Raw genomic sequence first — 15,856 nt, forward strand, 5'->3', positions numbered from 1 at the left:
ACTAAGAGCCATGGTTTTCTCTACAGTCACTGGTGTGCCAGTTCAGTTCAGCAAATACTTAATTAGCGCTGGTGCTTTCCAAGGAACCGCGCTGGGCACTGAGGAGGAAGCAGACCACGGGCGTCAGCCGGAGGGAGACGCGACTCCTCCCCCGGCCACTAGGCGGCGCAGCGGGGGAAGCGTCGGGATGTAGACAGGGTCGGACACAGGGGACCCCGGTGGAGCTCAGAACAGTTTCTTTTCCTTCCTGCGTTTCTCCTTCCCTACCCTCCTCTACCCCCCTTTTTTCTTTTCTTTTTGTTTCTTTTATTTCTTTCTTTCTTTTATTTTTGAAAGGAACTATCTCGGGTCTGTTCCCACACGCGCCAGGTCGCCTGTCCGCGGCCTGTACAACCTCCCCCTCCCTGCTCTTCCTTCCTCACATTTTTGATGAGCTCGCCTCTGCCACCAGCACCGCATTTGGAATGGTGTCTATTGTGCGGGTGGTAACACGAAGGAAAGTTGCTTTTGTTCTAATTATGAGAACGGTTTCATTGGGGGTGCGGGCGGGAGGGAAGAAGGAAGGAAAAGGGATCTGGGACAGACGCCCAGCGAGGGTGCTCCGAGGAGAGGTACTAAGGGTCCTGCAAAGAGGCGGCAGATGATATTCAGGCAGGGTTTTTGCTAAAACAAAACATCATTTCAAATGAGGCTGCGTCCTGAGCGAGAGCAGCGCCGCACAGCAGACGGGGCGCCCGAGAGCCGCGGGCCGGCGGCTCAGGCTCACACTCCGGCTGCGACTCGGGGGCCTCCGCCCCCCTTCCGGCCCTGTTCTTCTGCCGCCTTTGTTTCCCGGGAATGTTCTGGCTGTAGCACAAGTTCGGCACTGTCGGGGACGGTGCCATTTAGGTGTGACACGCGGCCGAGCAGGACCGGAAGCAGCGCCCAGTGGGGACCGTAGGGAGAGGAGGAAGGAGGAAGGCGGGAGACGGGGCGCGGGGTGGCGGCAGCGCTTCGGGGGCCTCTGCGGACAGGGTGCTCTCTCTGTGGCCGGGGTGGCCTCTCTGCGGACAGGGTGCCCTCTCTCCGGCCGGGGTGGCCTCTCTGCAGACGGGGTGCCCTCTCTGCGGCCGGGGTGGCCTCTCTGCGGACGGGGTGCCCTCTCTGCGGCCGGGGTGGCCTCTCTGCGGACGGGGTGCCCTCTCTGCGGCCGGGGTGGCCTCTCTGCGGCCGGGGTGGCCTCTCTGCGGACGGGGTGCCCTCTCTGCGGCCGGGGTGGCCTCTGCAGACGGGGTGCCCTCTCTCCGGCCGGGGTGGCCTCTGCAGACGGGGTGCCCTCTCTGTGGCCGGGGTGGCCTCTGCAGACGGGGTGCCCTCTCTGCGGCCGGGGTGGCCTCTTTGCGGACGGGGTGCCCTCTCTGCGGACGGGGTGGCCTCTGCAGACGGGGTGCCCTCTCTGCGGCCGGGGTGGCCTGGCGGCGGCTCGTTCGGGCCGCGGGCCGTTGCTGCAGCGGCCAGGGCAGGAGAAGACGCCGCCTCTGCGGGCGGACGTGCAAAGCAGGGGGCGGGGCGGCTGTGCGCGGAGCCGGCGCGTGTCTGGCGTCGGGGGAGGGACGTCGAGCTTGTCACTCGTGTGCTCCTCGGTGATTATCTCCCGTCAGGCTCTGGAGACAGCGGGCTTTCCCTTCTTGAGTTTCTCCGCCCTTGTCTGTGTCTGTAGCCTGCAGGGAGCGAGAGCATTTTAGTGCGACCCCTGGGCCGAGGCGGGTGTGGAACGGGCGAAGCCGCGGGACGAGGGTGCGGAGGGGCCCGCGCGGGAGGTGGAGCCTGGGGCGCGGGAACCAGAGGAGGACGGTGCGGCGGCGAACAGGGCCCGGGCGGGAGGAGGACGGTGCAGGGCGAACAGGGCCCGGGCGGGAGGAGGACGGAGCAGGGCGAACAGGGGCCGGGCGGGAGGAGGACGGTGCAGGGCGAACAGGGCCCGGGCGGGAGGAGGACGGTGCTGGGAGAACAGGGGCCGGGCGGGAGGAGGACGGTGCGGCGGCGAACAGGGCCCCGGGCGGGAGGAGGACGCTGCAGGGCGAACAGGGGCCGGGCGGGAGGAGGACGGTGCGGCGGCGAACAGGGCCCGGGCGGGAGGAGGACGCTGCAGGGCGAACAGGGGCCGGGCGGGAGGAGGGCGGTGCGGCGGCGAACAGGGGCCGGGCGGGAGGAGGACGGTGCGGCGGCGAACAGGGCCCGGGCGGGAGGAGGACGGTGCGGCGGCGAACCGGGGCCGGGTACTGGGCCCGACGCCGCCCGCGCCGGTCACACGTGGTAGCTCAGCGTCCAGTCCCACGAGGCGGGTTTTCCTCACCGCCCTCGTTCTGTAAACGGGGACCGAGGCTCGCAGGCTGTAGACCCGCTGGCGGAAAGACAATGACGTGCAGAGTCGGGACCTGCGGTCGCGTGGGCTCATCTCAGAGCAGCTCCGAGCACCCAGGGGTGGGCCCGCCAGACATGGAGAGTGAGGACGGAGTGCGGCCGCGGGGCCTCAGCGGGCTGCGGGCGGTGCAGGGCGCTGACCACGGGGGTGAGGCCGGAGCGGGCGGCGGGTGTCCGGCGGAGCTGCAGCGGGGCCGGGGCCTCGCCGTGAGCGCGGAGCCGGGGAGGGCGCCGCCCCCGAGCCTGAGACGGGCTGCTCGGCGCAGGAGGCCGAGGATGGGGCGGCTTATTCAGGGTCCCGGGGTAGAAACGCGCGTTGTGTCCTCGGCCCAGCGCAGTCAGGTGTAGTGAGTTTTTTTTTTTTTTTAACCCTCACCCAAGGATATGTTTTTCTTTTTTTTAATTGCTTTTTGTGTGTGAGAGGAAAGGAGAGAGACGAACCTGCGCATCAGGGAGAAACGCCCGCCCGCGGCCTCGTCGGCGCCGCGATGGGACTTGAGCCCGAGGCCCGCGCGGCCGACCGGCGCCCCGGGGCGCCGCCGGGACCCCGCCGGCAGCGCTGCCCCCGCCTCCTGCCGCGCGAATGTTCAAGCTTAAGGAGTTCGGCGCCCCATTCGGCTGGGCCTGGTTTCTCATCGCCACGTGAATTGGTCTTTACAACATCTAGAAGCCAACTAACACCCCCGTTCATGTGTGTCCCAAATTCAACATCAGGCTAAACCGGGAGCCGCTTCTGACACAACTTACTGACCATTGAAATCTTTGAGTATTTCTGAGAATTTCATTAATAAATGAAAGAAAATAAGGTTGCCGAGGCAAAGAGCAGGGCGATGGAGCGTGGAAAACACACACCGAGGTCTAAGAGAAGAAGGAAGTCCCGCCCACGCTGGGCAAGGTGGCCGCTCACAGGTCGTCCCGTCCCTGCCTGCGCGGCGGCCGCCCGAGCGTGTCCCGCGAGCGGCGGGGCGGGTCCTGGGCCCGGGCCGGGCGGCCGACCCGGGCGGGCAGTGCGGAGGGCGGCCGGCGGCGCTTCCCTCCCGCGGTGCCCCCAGCCAGCACCCCGAGGGGGCCGGGGAGGATGGCCGGGCGCCGCTCGCCAGGGCGGTCAGCCTAAGGAGTGACCGCGGCGAGCGGTTCCGGGGGCGGGTTGGAGGAGCTGAAGCCACGGCTGGGAGCCGGGGCCGAGCCGCCCCCGCCCTGCGGAACTGACCGCCCCCCGGGACGCCTCCCTCGGTGGGCAGCTCCGCTCGCGGGGCTGGGAGCGGCGTCTGTGCGGCGCCGCCCGGTGTCCGCGGGGTGACGGTCAGCGCGCGGCCGCTGTCCCTCCGAGTCGCGCCGGCCGGCCGGTCCGGGGCGGCCCCCGGGAGGGTCCGAGGCCCGCGGGGCGGCGCCGACGCGCTTTCCAGGGGCAGGTCCGTCGCCAGACGGGGCGCGGCCGGGCCAGGGTCCCCCGCCGCCCTCACGCCGCCGCGCTGTGGAAGGGAACCTGCTGCTGACCCGTCTCCTTCCCCAGCGGCCCGGGCTCCGCAGCCGACGCTCCCCCGCGACGCGGGCGTGGAGGCTGCGGCTGGTCGGCGGCGCCGGAGAACCGGCGGGAAAGGTGACCCTTCGCTGGCCGCGCCGCGGGCCCGTCCCGGCTGCGAGGCGCGCACACGGGCAGCGGGAGTGCGCCCTGCGCGCGTGGCGGCCCCGGCGCTCTGCGGGGAGCCTTGTTCACAATGAACTGACTGAGAAGTCCGCGAACACTTACGGGAAACGGGCACGTTCACGCGGGGACGGGGCCTGCGGGCGCGGAAAGGCGGGGGGCTCGGGGGGAAAGGCGGGGGGCTGCGGGGGCTCGGCGGGGAAAGGCGGGGGGCTGCGGGCGCGCGGGGGCTCGGCGGGGAAAGGCGGGGGGCTCGGGGGGAAAGGCGGGGGGCTCGGCGGGGAAAGGCGGGGGGCTGCGGGCGCGCGGGGGCTCGGCGGGAAAAAGGCGGGGGACTGCGGGCGCGCGGCGGGGAAAGGCGGGGGGCTGCGGGCGCGCGGGGGGCTGGGCGGGGAAAGGTGGGGGGCTGCGGGCGCGGAAAGGCGGGGGGCTCGGCGGGGAAAGGCGGGGGGCTGCGGGCGCGCGGGGGCTCGGCGGGGAAAGGCGGGGGCTGCGGGCGCGCGGGGGCTCGGCGGGGAAAGGCGGGGGGCTGCGGGCGCGCGGGGGCTCGGCGGGGAAAGGCGGGGGGCTGCGGGCGCGCGGGGGCTCGGCGGGGAAAGGCGGGGGGCTGCGGGCGCGCGGAGGGCTCGGGGGGAAAGGCGGGGGGCTCGGCGGGGAAAGGCGGGGGGCTCGGCGGGGAAAGGCGGGGGGCTGCGGGCGCGGGGGGGCTCGGCGGGGAAAGGCGGGGGGCAAGGCGGGGGGCTGCGGGCGCGCGGGGGCTCGGCGGGGAAAGGCGGGGGGCTGCGGGCGCGCGGAGGGCTCGGGGGGAAAGGCGGGGGGCTCGGCGGGGAAAGGCGGGGGGCTCGGGGGGAAAGGCGGGGGCTGCGGGCGCGCGGGGGCTCGGCGGGGAAAGGCGGGGGCTGCGGGCGCGCGGGGGCTCGGCGGGGACCCCACCCCGGCGGCTCGGGCGGGCCGCCTGCGAGCGGCGCTCTCCCGGCTGCGGACGGACAGACCAAGCTGTCCAGAGGGGTTCGTGGGACTTCTATTGAACCGGAAGCGACAAGACCTGCCCGCGGCGAAGCCTGGCCGTGTCCGGAGGCTCCTGTACCTCGGTGGGATTGTCTTTGGCGGCGCGGCTTTCGCTCTCAGTGCTCAGAAACTGGGCTTCATCCGTTAGCTGAGAGCGGAGCACTGACTGGTGAATCGGGCTTATGAAAACTGGCTCATGGTTTCACTCCGAGAGCATACAGGAGGCATACTAACAGACTGAGCATTTTTGTTGGGTATTCAAGTCTTCGTGGATAACCAAAAGAATAGAAAAAATTGTAACAAATTACATTTTATGTTGCTTTTCATTTTTAAGATTTTTTTATTCAAAAATACGACTTTGTAAGACTAGAACTTAAATCTAGCTAGATATCCTTCTCTGCTCTAGGGTTACATATATCTACATGACTAGGGCTAATCGTGTACAGTTTATCTCATCTGTAATCAGTCCTCTTTTTTTCATATCATCAGTTACCAGAAACTTTGTTGTCTCTACAAACAGGGAAATTGTGGCACAAAGAACTTAAGTAACTTAATTTGATTTAAGATTAAGATAGTGAATGACAGAGCCAGAATTTGAACCCAGGAATCTAGGTGGTCAGACACCAGGACTCATACATTTGTTAGTTTCATCTGCTGCTCCATTTTATAGGTATAAAATAAGGTTAAGATATTAAGCCATTTAAGGAGACATAAAATGTCTCATTAAAGATCAGTGAGTCTTTTTTTCTTTTTACTTTTAAAATTTATCTTTATTGTTGAGAGTATTACAGGTATACCATTTCCCCCCCCTCCCCAATTGATCCCCTCCACTTCCCTCCCACCCCCTTCCCAGGCCTTCACCCCATTATTGACTGTGTCCATGGGTTATGCATATAACTTCTTTGGTTAACCTCTTCCCACCCTCCACCCCCTTCCCTCTTTCCTCTGAAATATGTTCGTCTGTTGCATGCGTCAGTGTCTCTGGATCTATTTAGTTCGTCAGATTCTTTTGTTCATTAGCTTCTTCTTAAAGAAGACCCTTCAACATTTCCTGTAGTGCTGGTCTGGTGGTGACAAACTCCTTTAGTTTTTTCTTATCTGTGAAGCTGTTTATCTGACCTTCAATTCTAAATGATAGCTTTGCTGGGTAGAGCAATCTTGGTTGTAGTTCCTTGTTTTTCATCACTTTGAATATTTCTTGCCACTCCCTTCTGGCCTGCAAGGTTTCTGTTGAGAAATCAGCTGACAGTCCTATGGGTGCTCCCTTGGAGGTAATTAACTGCTTTTCTCTTGCTGCTTTTAAGATTCTCTCTTTGTCTTTAACCTTTGGCATTTTAATTACGATGTGTCTTGCTGTGGGCCTCTTTGGGCTCCTCTTCTTTGGGACCCTCTGTGCTTCCTGGACTTGTAAGTTGACTTCTTTCCCCAGGTAGGGGAAGTTTTCTGTAATTATTTTTTCAAATAGGTTTTCAATTCCTTGGTCTCTTTCTTCCCCTTCTGACACCCCAATAATATGAATGTTGGGCCTCTTGACGTTGTCCCAGAGGCTCCTTATACTATTTTCATATTTCTGGATTCTTTTTTCTTTTTGCTCTTCTGGTTGGGTGTTTTTTGTTTCCTCATGCTCCAAATTGCTGATTTGATTCTCAGCGTCCTCTACTCTACTGTTGATTCCCTGTTAATTATTCTTCATTTCAGTTCCTGTAGCCTTCATTTCAAATTGGTACTTTATTATGTTATCAGTTTTCTCAGTTATTTACCTAATAGTATGCTTAAACATCCTTATAACCAAAATTCTGAACTCTCTATCTGTTAGCTTGCTTGGATCTATTTCATTTAGTTCCTCTTCTAGAGATTTCTTCTGTTCTTTCCTTTGTTGCCTCCGCATTTTGTCTGCTTCCAGGTGTTTGTTTCTATGTATTAGGCAGAGCTGCTATGTCTCCTGGAATTGGTAGAGTGGCTTTGTGTAGTAGGTGTCCTGTAGGGACCAGTGGCTCAGCCTCCCCAGTCACCTGAGCTGCGCCTTCTAGGTGCTCCCCTGTGTGGGCTGTGTGCACTATCCTGTTGTAGTTGAGCCTTGGTTGCTGTTGGTGTCCCTGTGAGGAACTGACCCCCAGGCCAATCAGCTGTGAGGACCAGCTGCAACTACAGCCAGAGAGCTGCTGTGCTGGAGACACCCCTATGGAGCAGGATTTACTTCAGTGGAGCTTTGGTGTTCACCAAGTGTGCCCCTTGAGTGTCACTCGTGGATGTGGTAGGGTTGTAATCCACGTGGTCGAGTCTGATCACCAGGTGCACTGTCTCTGGGCCTCCCAGGAGGTGCAAAGTCAGCCTGTGCCAGTGCCTTGCCCAGGGCCACCCAGCATAAGCTACACATCAAACCGTAGTTGGCTGCTACTTGTGCTGGGCTTGGAGGAGCCCAGGAGAGGCCAAGCTATGAGCCAATGCAGCTGCCGCTAGTGCCAGGCCTGGGGCCACTTATCAAGCTGTATGGGGCCCGATGCTGCTTGTTTGAGAGATTTTAGGAAAGTCCTCAGCATGAGGTTTGAGAGGCCACTTGCATAGAAAAGCCCCTGGAAATGGCTTGGATGAGCTGCAGGTGGGGAGGGGTGGGGCCAATGGTGCGAGTCAGGTGCTGGCGATTCAAATATGGTGCCTGCCTGGCAGTGTATGGGGAGGACTTACCAAAGGAGCCATGGCCTCTGCCAGCCCTTCTGCCTGGGAGGAAGCCGCCCCTCCACCTCTCAGCCCAACTTCAGGCAGGTTAGTTCCTCCCCGAGTGTCCCAGGTCCTTTTAGGCTGCTCCCGGCGCTGGGCTCAGAGGGAGCGTCCGAGTGAGTCCGTGCGCAGGCCCTTTAGGAGGAGCTGCTGGGGCTCCCACAGCCTCCGTCACCCTCAGGGACAGTCCCGGCGGGTTTCACAGCCCAGAGTTTTGGGGACGTCTCTTCCTGGCTTGGAGCCCTGGGCTGGGGGCCTGCTGTGGGGCTGGGACCCCTCCCTCCTTTTGGAAACCTCCACCGCCGAGATTCCCTTCCCAGTTTCAACTGCAGCACCGGGTGTGGGCCCGCGGCCGCGTCTCCGTGATTCAGCCCCGATTGGCCCATGTCTTCGCCCCAGCTACTGGTCTTGGTGCTTCTTCAGGTCCCTGGTTGTGGGGCTTCTGTGCAGCCAGATTTCAGGAGGCTCAGAGTGATGGCGGTTGGGTATTTTAGTTTTACTTTTGATGTGGTTGCGGGAGGCGGCAGTGCAGCTGTTACGCTGCCAGCTTGTTTTCCTCCTCAGTGAGTCTTTTTTAAGTTAAGACTTAAATTCTTTAAAACATGTTCCAGTTGTGAAAATATAAAGAAGCAGGAAACCCTTTGAGATAAGCTCTTTTAGTAATTTTTCTTCTTAATAAACCAGGACTGTTGAAGATGACTTACTGCTCCAAAAGATGACCTTGAAATTTGTTTAAAATAAAATTTGTCTTAACAAGGAAGAAGCAAGAAATAGAAGGTTTCATTTCATAGCTATGGATGCTGTATTCTTTTTATATTTCTAGGTTTTTATAACTAGTAGAATATTTTAAAATCTTTTTTATTTAATAAAATCTTATAAAGTCAGATTGAGTTTTTATCTTTAAAGATGTCTTTATTGATATGAAATTTTGCCATTTATACCTTTGAATTCTCTCTTACTAATATATAAGAAAGATTTAGAGACAAACTAAGAAAACATATTCCTAATGTTCTATAAATAGGTTTACAAAGTCCATGAACTTGCAAATATTTTTCCAACCTGTTTTTGCCAAGCTCTCAACATGTCTCATTTAACTCTCATTCTCTTCTTACCTGGTTCTTGGCTAGTTAAGGCCTTTGTAAAACTTGTATTTAAAGGTAGGTCTATTCTCAGGTCTGCTGTGGCTTCAACTCTCAGGCATGAGTTGGGGCTCTCTTTAAGCCATACCTTGCTTCCCTATTATGGCATGTATCAGCTCAACTTTTTGGTAAGACTGTGGCTCATTACAGTAACTGCTACCACTGACCTTCCGTATTCCTGAATATTGGAGAGTGAGAGAGGCCAAGGAAGACCTGAAGTATGTCTAGGTGTGTATTGCTATGGTCAGGATTGGGAGAGGGATATGATGTCAGTTAGATACACTCCCTCCCACCTGGAGTAATCTGTTTCACTTTGTTATCATTTCTGATACTTTAAGTTATAGAAGTTTTTTTGTCAACAACTTATTTATTCCTCTTATCTCCTGACCCAGTTGTTTACCTGTGCTCTGTGTTCCTTTAGCATTTCAATGTCTACTCTGCCTTTTCTGACACCATTCATCTGGGGGTGTTGGGGCATCTACTTAAAGCCTGGTAAGGATGAAAGTCTAGGTCCCCTTTTCTGGCATGGGTAGAGGTGGGACACAGTTTTTTTCTGGAGTGTTTGGCTGGAGTAGAATAGTTATTGTCTAAAAGTTATCTATCTTGTTAGACTGCCTATCTCTTAGTTATTCAGTTAGAGAAGGCTTTTGGGATTTTAAAAAATCTGTGCTAGTTGATATTTCCAGGTCTCCAGCTTTCTTCACCTCCAAATCTGGGATTTAAAAGGCAAAAAGGGTAATTCACCACCATGTTACACCATGGGTCCTGAGGTCCCTAGCTAATATGCCTTCTCTCCACCTTTCAGAGTCTTCCTGTGTTTCTTTTTTTTTTTTAAGATTTTTGAATTGATTTTTAGAGCTAGAACAAGGGGGGAGAGAGAGAGAGGAGAGAAGCATTGATATGAGAGTGAAACATTGATCAGCTGCCTCCCGCATGCCCCCTTCCTGGAGATCAAGCCTGAAACCCTGACAGGTACCCCGTCCGGGAATTGAACAAGCAACCTTTCAGCGTATGAGACAACATACAACCAACTGAGCCACACTCGCCAGGGCTTCCTATTTGTTTTTTGTTGTTTTGTATTTTTAAATATGACTTTATTGATTTCAGAGAGAGGCAGGGAGAGGGGGAGAGAGAGATAGAAACATCAGTGATGAGAGAGAGTTGTTGATAAGCTGCCTCCTGCAGGCCCCCTACTGGGGATAGGCCCCACAACCCGGGCACATGCCCTGACTGGGAATTGAACCTCAGTTGCCTGGATCATAAGTCAATGCTGAACCACTCTGCCACACCAGCAGGGCTTCCTGTGTTTTTTAAATATATAACTTCCGCCCGACCGGGCGTGGCTCAGTGGTTGAGCATCGAGCTAGGATCCAGGCGATTGGGGTTTGATTCCCGGTCAAGGCACATGCCCCAGTTGTGGGCTCAATCAATGACTCTCTCATCATTGATGTTTCTATCTCTCTCTCTCCCTCTCCTTTCCTCTTTCTGAAATCAATAAAGATATATTTAAAAATAAAAAAATAAATATATAACTTCCAAGGGATTTAGCTGTTCTTAGTGGGAAGAGTAGGGAGAAGTACATCTTTGTCTACTTCATCTTCCTGGAAGCAAAGTCCCACCCACTCCCTGTTGGAAATAGATTTGTGGAACCACAGATATGCTCATTCATTTAGACATTATCTGTGCCAACTTTCATACTAAAATGGCAGATCCGTGCAGTTGCAACAGCGACCAGATGGCCTGCACATCTACTATTTACAGAAAATGTTTGCTGACCCCATCTCTAGAAGATTTAAGTGACTTGTTATGGCCACATGATCAGTTAGTGATAGACCAAGAGCTAAAACCAGTATCTTCAGGTATTTGGCTGTCTCTTTTTTCTTTTCTGAAATGTTAACTGTTTTGTTTCCAGTTTTGGAAGTATATTCTGATTTGGTACTCTATTGGAACACATTTTGTTCAATTAAATCACTATCTTTAATAGGATGTAGTCACAGACGGTATTATAGATGAGGTCAGTTCTAGTATGTGCAAACTCACCTCTAGAGAGAGCACCATTAAGCTTTTCAAAAGAAAACATTTTAATCTCATGTATCTTGTTACACTGCACTGAAAATAAACGTGACTGTGGATTCTTTGAATATTAAAGTATAAAAAATAATATTTCTTATATTTGCTGTGTTTTTTTTGAAAGCCTAAAGTTAGGATTTAGTATTATAAAGTTTCATCTTCTATTATTAGAGGTTTTATTATTACTGGAATAGGTCAATTATATTTTATAATAATGAAAGGTAAATTCTACTCCTTACCTTTAATTTTAGAAACTATATTTTTTCATATTGTGATGATTAAAATGAGTGGTGGTGTGAGGCTATATGTAGGTTAGCAATAGAAAAGGAAGCTTTCTCCCCAGATAGAGATATATTTTATCATGAGTAGTATATGCTTGAAAAATGTTCCAAACAATATAAACAGCATTCAGTGGAAAGTGAAAGTCCCTGTACTCTATAATGTTCATATGGAATAGTTTAATACTTACCTTTTTCTACCTTTGAATTTATAAGCATGTATAATGTATATTTGCATATTAAAAAAACTAAATAGACTCATACTATGCTTTTGATTTCTACTCACTGATACATCATGGACATAGGACAACTTTTAAACAAATAAAATCCTTAATTTTTTGCATTTCAGTATCAAAGGCATGCAAAGTTTGTAAATGACTATATTTTATACTATGGAGGCAAAAGAGAAGATTTCAAGCGATTTGGGTAAGTGCCATGAGGTTTATGTAGAATAGAGGGGGCTGTGGAGATAGATCTTTTGAAGACCCACAGCTGTTATGTCGTCTTGGTTCTGTAATTTTCCTCTGCTTCCCATTCTGATTTCCTTGTTATATCACAAGGTGGAGAGACCGTCCATAGCTTCTAGCTAAGTAGCTTCTCATGAACCCCATTTTTGTGGCAACAGGTAGCCTGCTGAGCCAGATCTGCCCCTGGCAATAACAGAATTTGTGAGCAATACGGATGTGCCTGATCGTACGGAATTTTTTTTCCCCTTAGGGAGGGTCTTTGACCTTTTTAAACCTCAGCATTTGGGATTGCTTTTTTAAGTGTAGGGAAAGCAAGAAACCTCACTCTAATATTTCCCACACATGAAATTGCTTCCTCTATTTGGGGCTCTTCAGAGCCTCTTGGTTTTGTGTGGGTTTTTCCCTCTGACTTAACAATTTTCTGAACTGGGAGAGCCCTGAAAAACTTTATGCTATCTTATCTATCCCAAACTTACTCCCTTCTCAATTTGGACTGTACTCCCCAACAATCCCTGTTCTACCCCCAAACTTAGCATCTGGAAAAAGTATATTCCTCGACTCTCTTTCTTACTTATTCTTCCTAAGAAACGGTAGTAAAATGAGGGATGGAAAACTCTTCATATGTTTTTAAAAATTAGATCTCAATAGGGTGCGGTGATTGGCTTTTTAAAATTTTCATACATTTTTCCCTGTCCATTTAATGTTTCCTCAGATTTCTCATCCCAGCTTTGGTTATTTATCACCTTGTGTATAATTGAAACCAGTGCTAGAGATGGATGAATTTCTTATCCATTTAAATTGCTTCTGTAGTGGCACTCTTTATGGTGCACTGGAATGGTTTTTACAAACATATGTGCATATATGCATACACATAAAACTGTCTTTATCTCTGTGTATTATATATTTACTCAGGTGTCCAAAAATCTCACAGGACTGCTTAACCTCCTAAATTGACTAATTGTTTATATTAAATTGAAATAGTTTTATTTTCCAGGGAAAACGACAAGACAGACATGGCTGTCATGAGAAAGTGAGATTTCTCTGGAGCGAGGAGGAGGGAGTGGACGAGAGCCGGTGGTTTCAGCCATCGGGCTGGCGCAGGGCGTGGCCGGTGCTCTCACCCTCTGCCACCCTGCGTGCAACAGCGCTGAACTGAGGACATGAATCCGTGTCTCAGGTCTGACTCTAGTTTGGTACTTGTGGTAATTTTTAGCAGTTTTAACTGACTTCTCATTGCTTGAGTTTGTCTTTAAAAAACATTTAGAAGAATATTGTCTGTTGTCCTATAATATGTTTCTTTAAAAAAAAATTTATTTTTATTTTTTATCTTCACCTGAGGATATTGTTTCCATTGCTTTTCAGAGAGAGTGGAAGAGGGGGGAGAGAAACACCAGTGTGAGAGAGACATCGATTGGTTGCCTCCCACATGCCCTAACCCGGGCCGGGGAATGCGCCTGCAACGAGGTGCATGCCCTGGCAGAACTGAACCCAGGACTCTTCAGTCCACTGGCCCACACTCTAACCCCTGAGCAGACTAGCTAGGACTTCTTTAAAATTTCTAAAAATATTTTGGGGAAAAAATAACCTGAAAATGGTTCTAAAAATCCAAACATTACAAAGGCTGAAAAGTGAAGAGTGGGCTGGTTCTCATTCTGACTGTCAGTCTTGTAGATTCCCTCTCTGAGAGAACTGTAAGAGTTAATGTCCCAATATTCTAGGCACATATAAGTAATAGACCTCTTTTAAAACATTAATATTTATATCATATGCATTATTTATTTGACATTGCTTCCAAGTAGCAAACCACAGTTGAATTTCTAAATGAAAATTTATATTTTTTATGAATCTAGGGAGAAGAGACTTGCAAAGAAACACTATGATAAATTATTCAAGGAATACTGCATAGCAGGTCTCAGTCAATGCAAAGAAAAGAAGTTATGCCTTCCAAATATTTATAAAAGAAGGTTCTCACACAAGTACATGTTACTTTCTGTTATACTCTCATGCCTGCCGGAGCCCGCCGGCAGAGTCGAACGGTCCTGAGGAAGGGGTGAGGATGGAGAAAAGACAGACACAAAACAGATGGGATGGGGAGGACTGCAGCTCGTGGCTGCCGCAGCCCCGAGTTCATTTTCTCTGCTCAATATGTACAGGCCCTGTTGACTGTGCTGAATAGCACCCCGCCCCGCATTCCTTCCCCTTGCCCGATACAAAGTTATTCCTCCAAGGTCCTACGAATGCCTTTTCAGAGTAAACACCCTGCCTCCTGCAGGAGCTCAGGCCTTGGAAAGTATCCTTATCTCGGCTTCTAATGGGAACTTCTGGGGAGGATTGAGTCCTTGGCTTGGTATGTGGCTTGACTATCCCTTAACCCTTCAGGCCGGGCCAGCTTCCTAATTAGCCTTTCTAGATTTAGTATTGCTTTGGTTCCTCAAGGTCTGGGTCAGGGAGCAGGAGAGCACCTCTGCAGCTCACCCAGGCGGCTCCTCTGTGCCTGGGGCCACAGCGGCTCCCCACACATGTCCTAGATTGTTCTTTTAAAGATGCTGTTCTAGTCTCAATTGCCCTGTATCTGTGAAGTATCATTTGGACATTTTAACTCTGAAGCTGTGGAATTTACAAAGGGCCCCTTAGTCAAGGGTGCTTCTTTGTGAGCTGAGGCAGAAAAGTCTAAAATTAAACACAAGTGGCTACTGGATCCTCTTTCATCTTGACTCTCACCTGAGCCTCTAGCATTTATAATGAATGATTTAACACTGCGGAATGATGTTTCACAGATGAAATTGATAGGCTATATTTCCAAGTTCATTATCATTTATAAAGAATCGGATGTATATCTTTTGTTATACAAATGTCTGTTCTAGTAAAATTAACTTTTTTTTAAAAAAAGTATATCTTTATTGATTTCAGAGAGAGGAAAGGAGAGGGAGAGAGAGAGATAGAAACATCAATGATGAGAGAGTCATTGATCGAGCCCGCAACCCGGGCATGTGCCCTGACCAGGCATCGAACCCCGATCACCTGGATCCTAGGTGGACGCTCAGCCGCTGAGCCCCGCCTGGCTGGGCGTAAAATTAACTCTTAACAGTGCTAATTAGTAATGGCAGATTTCCATTCCCACTTTACATCTTACTTTAGTTAATATTAAAGGGATTTTTATTCCTATCTCAAATTTCACATTTGTAGCTAGAAAAGGTGACCCAAGAACATATGATCTCAGTTTGAAATGGGAGAGGGGGGGAATGTTGCATAAATCTGTATGTTTGGGTAATGTACATTTATATTATATTAAGAAAGAGAGACAACCTATTTAAAAAGCTGTCTTAAATTTATTTATCATAAGGATTTTTTTTCATTTAAAAAATTAAATCTCAGAACCATGGTTGGTTTAATTTTTCAGTAGTACCTTTAATATATGGGTTGTGTCACAATATTCTTTTTAAAAAATATATCTTTATTGACTTCAGAGAAAGGAAGGGAGAGGGAGAGAGAAAGAGAGAAAAACATTGATCTGCTGCCTCCTGCACGCCCCCGACTGGGGATCAAACCCGCAACCCGGGCATGTGCCCTGGCTGGGAATCAAACGTCGATTACCTGGATCCTTGGTCAATGCTCAACTGCTGAGCCACGCCTGGCTGGGCCACAATATTTTCATAGGTAATAGTAGTGTCCACTTTTATAGCCCATGCACTTGGTGTATCCCAAAGCTTCCTCAGTTTCTTGTGAACTAGCTCTGATCTCTGTACTAGTTATTACCATATCGAATCTAAAAAGCACCCCACACAGCAGTTGGAGTTACCTGAAGTTACCACACTGCAAGCTGAATGTGAAATATAGGCCTTTCTAAGAACACATAACAAAGCAGCTTTTTCAACTAGGACTCATTTATTGATTGTTTTTCAGTATTTATTGAGGACTAGGCTGTGTGTTGTGGATTAAAACATGGTGTCTGCCCTCCAAAAAAACAGAAACAAAATGACAAACCTATAGTCTAGCTGAAGGGAGAGTGTGTACATACTAAATAATTAAATATGTGTATTCTCCACTTAAAAGAACACAGTATTTTACTGGAAATCATGCTTTAAAGAGGATAATCTTAAAACAAAGTATACTTTCGTATTAGAATAT

At 51.3% G+C, this 15,856-nt stretch overlaps 1 pseudogene across 1 annotated transcript in view; it reads left to right on the forward strand.

The window, feature by feature from the left end:
- Positions 1–2,478: 2,478 nt before the first annotated feature.
- Positions 2,479–15,856, forward strand: part of LOC308552026 (CDK2-associated and cullin domain-containing protein 1-like) — a 68,059-nt pseudogene continuing 54,681 nt past the window's right edge. The window contains exons 1-2 of the transcript in view: positions 2,479–2,551; positions 3,816–4,003. The product of the transcript in view is annotated as a CDK2-associated and cullin domain-containing protein 1-like (transcript). The remainder of the gene's footprint in view (positions 2,552–3,815; positions 4,004–15,856) is intronic.

The sequence above is a fragment of the Miniopterus schreibersii genome (genome assembly GCF_964146895.1).
Source record: "Miniopterus schreibersii genome assembly, contig: HAP1_SCAFFOLD_26, whole genome shotgun sequence".
Taxonomy (NCBI): Eukaryota; Metazoa; Chordata; class Mammalia; order Chiroptera; family Miniopteridae; genus Miniopterus; species Miniopterus schreibersii.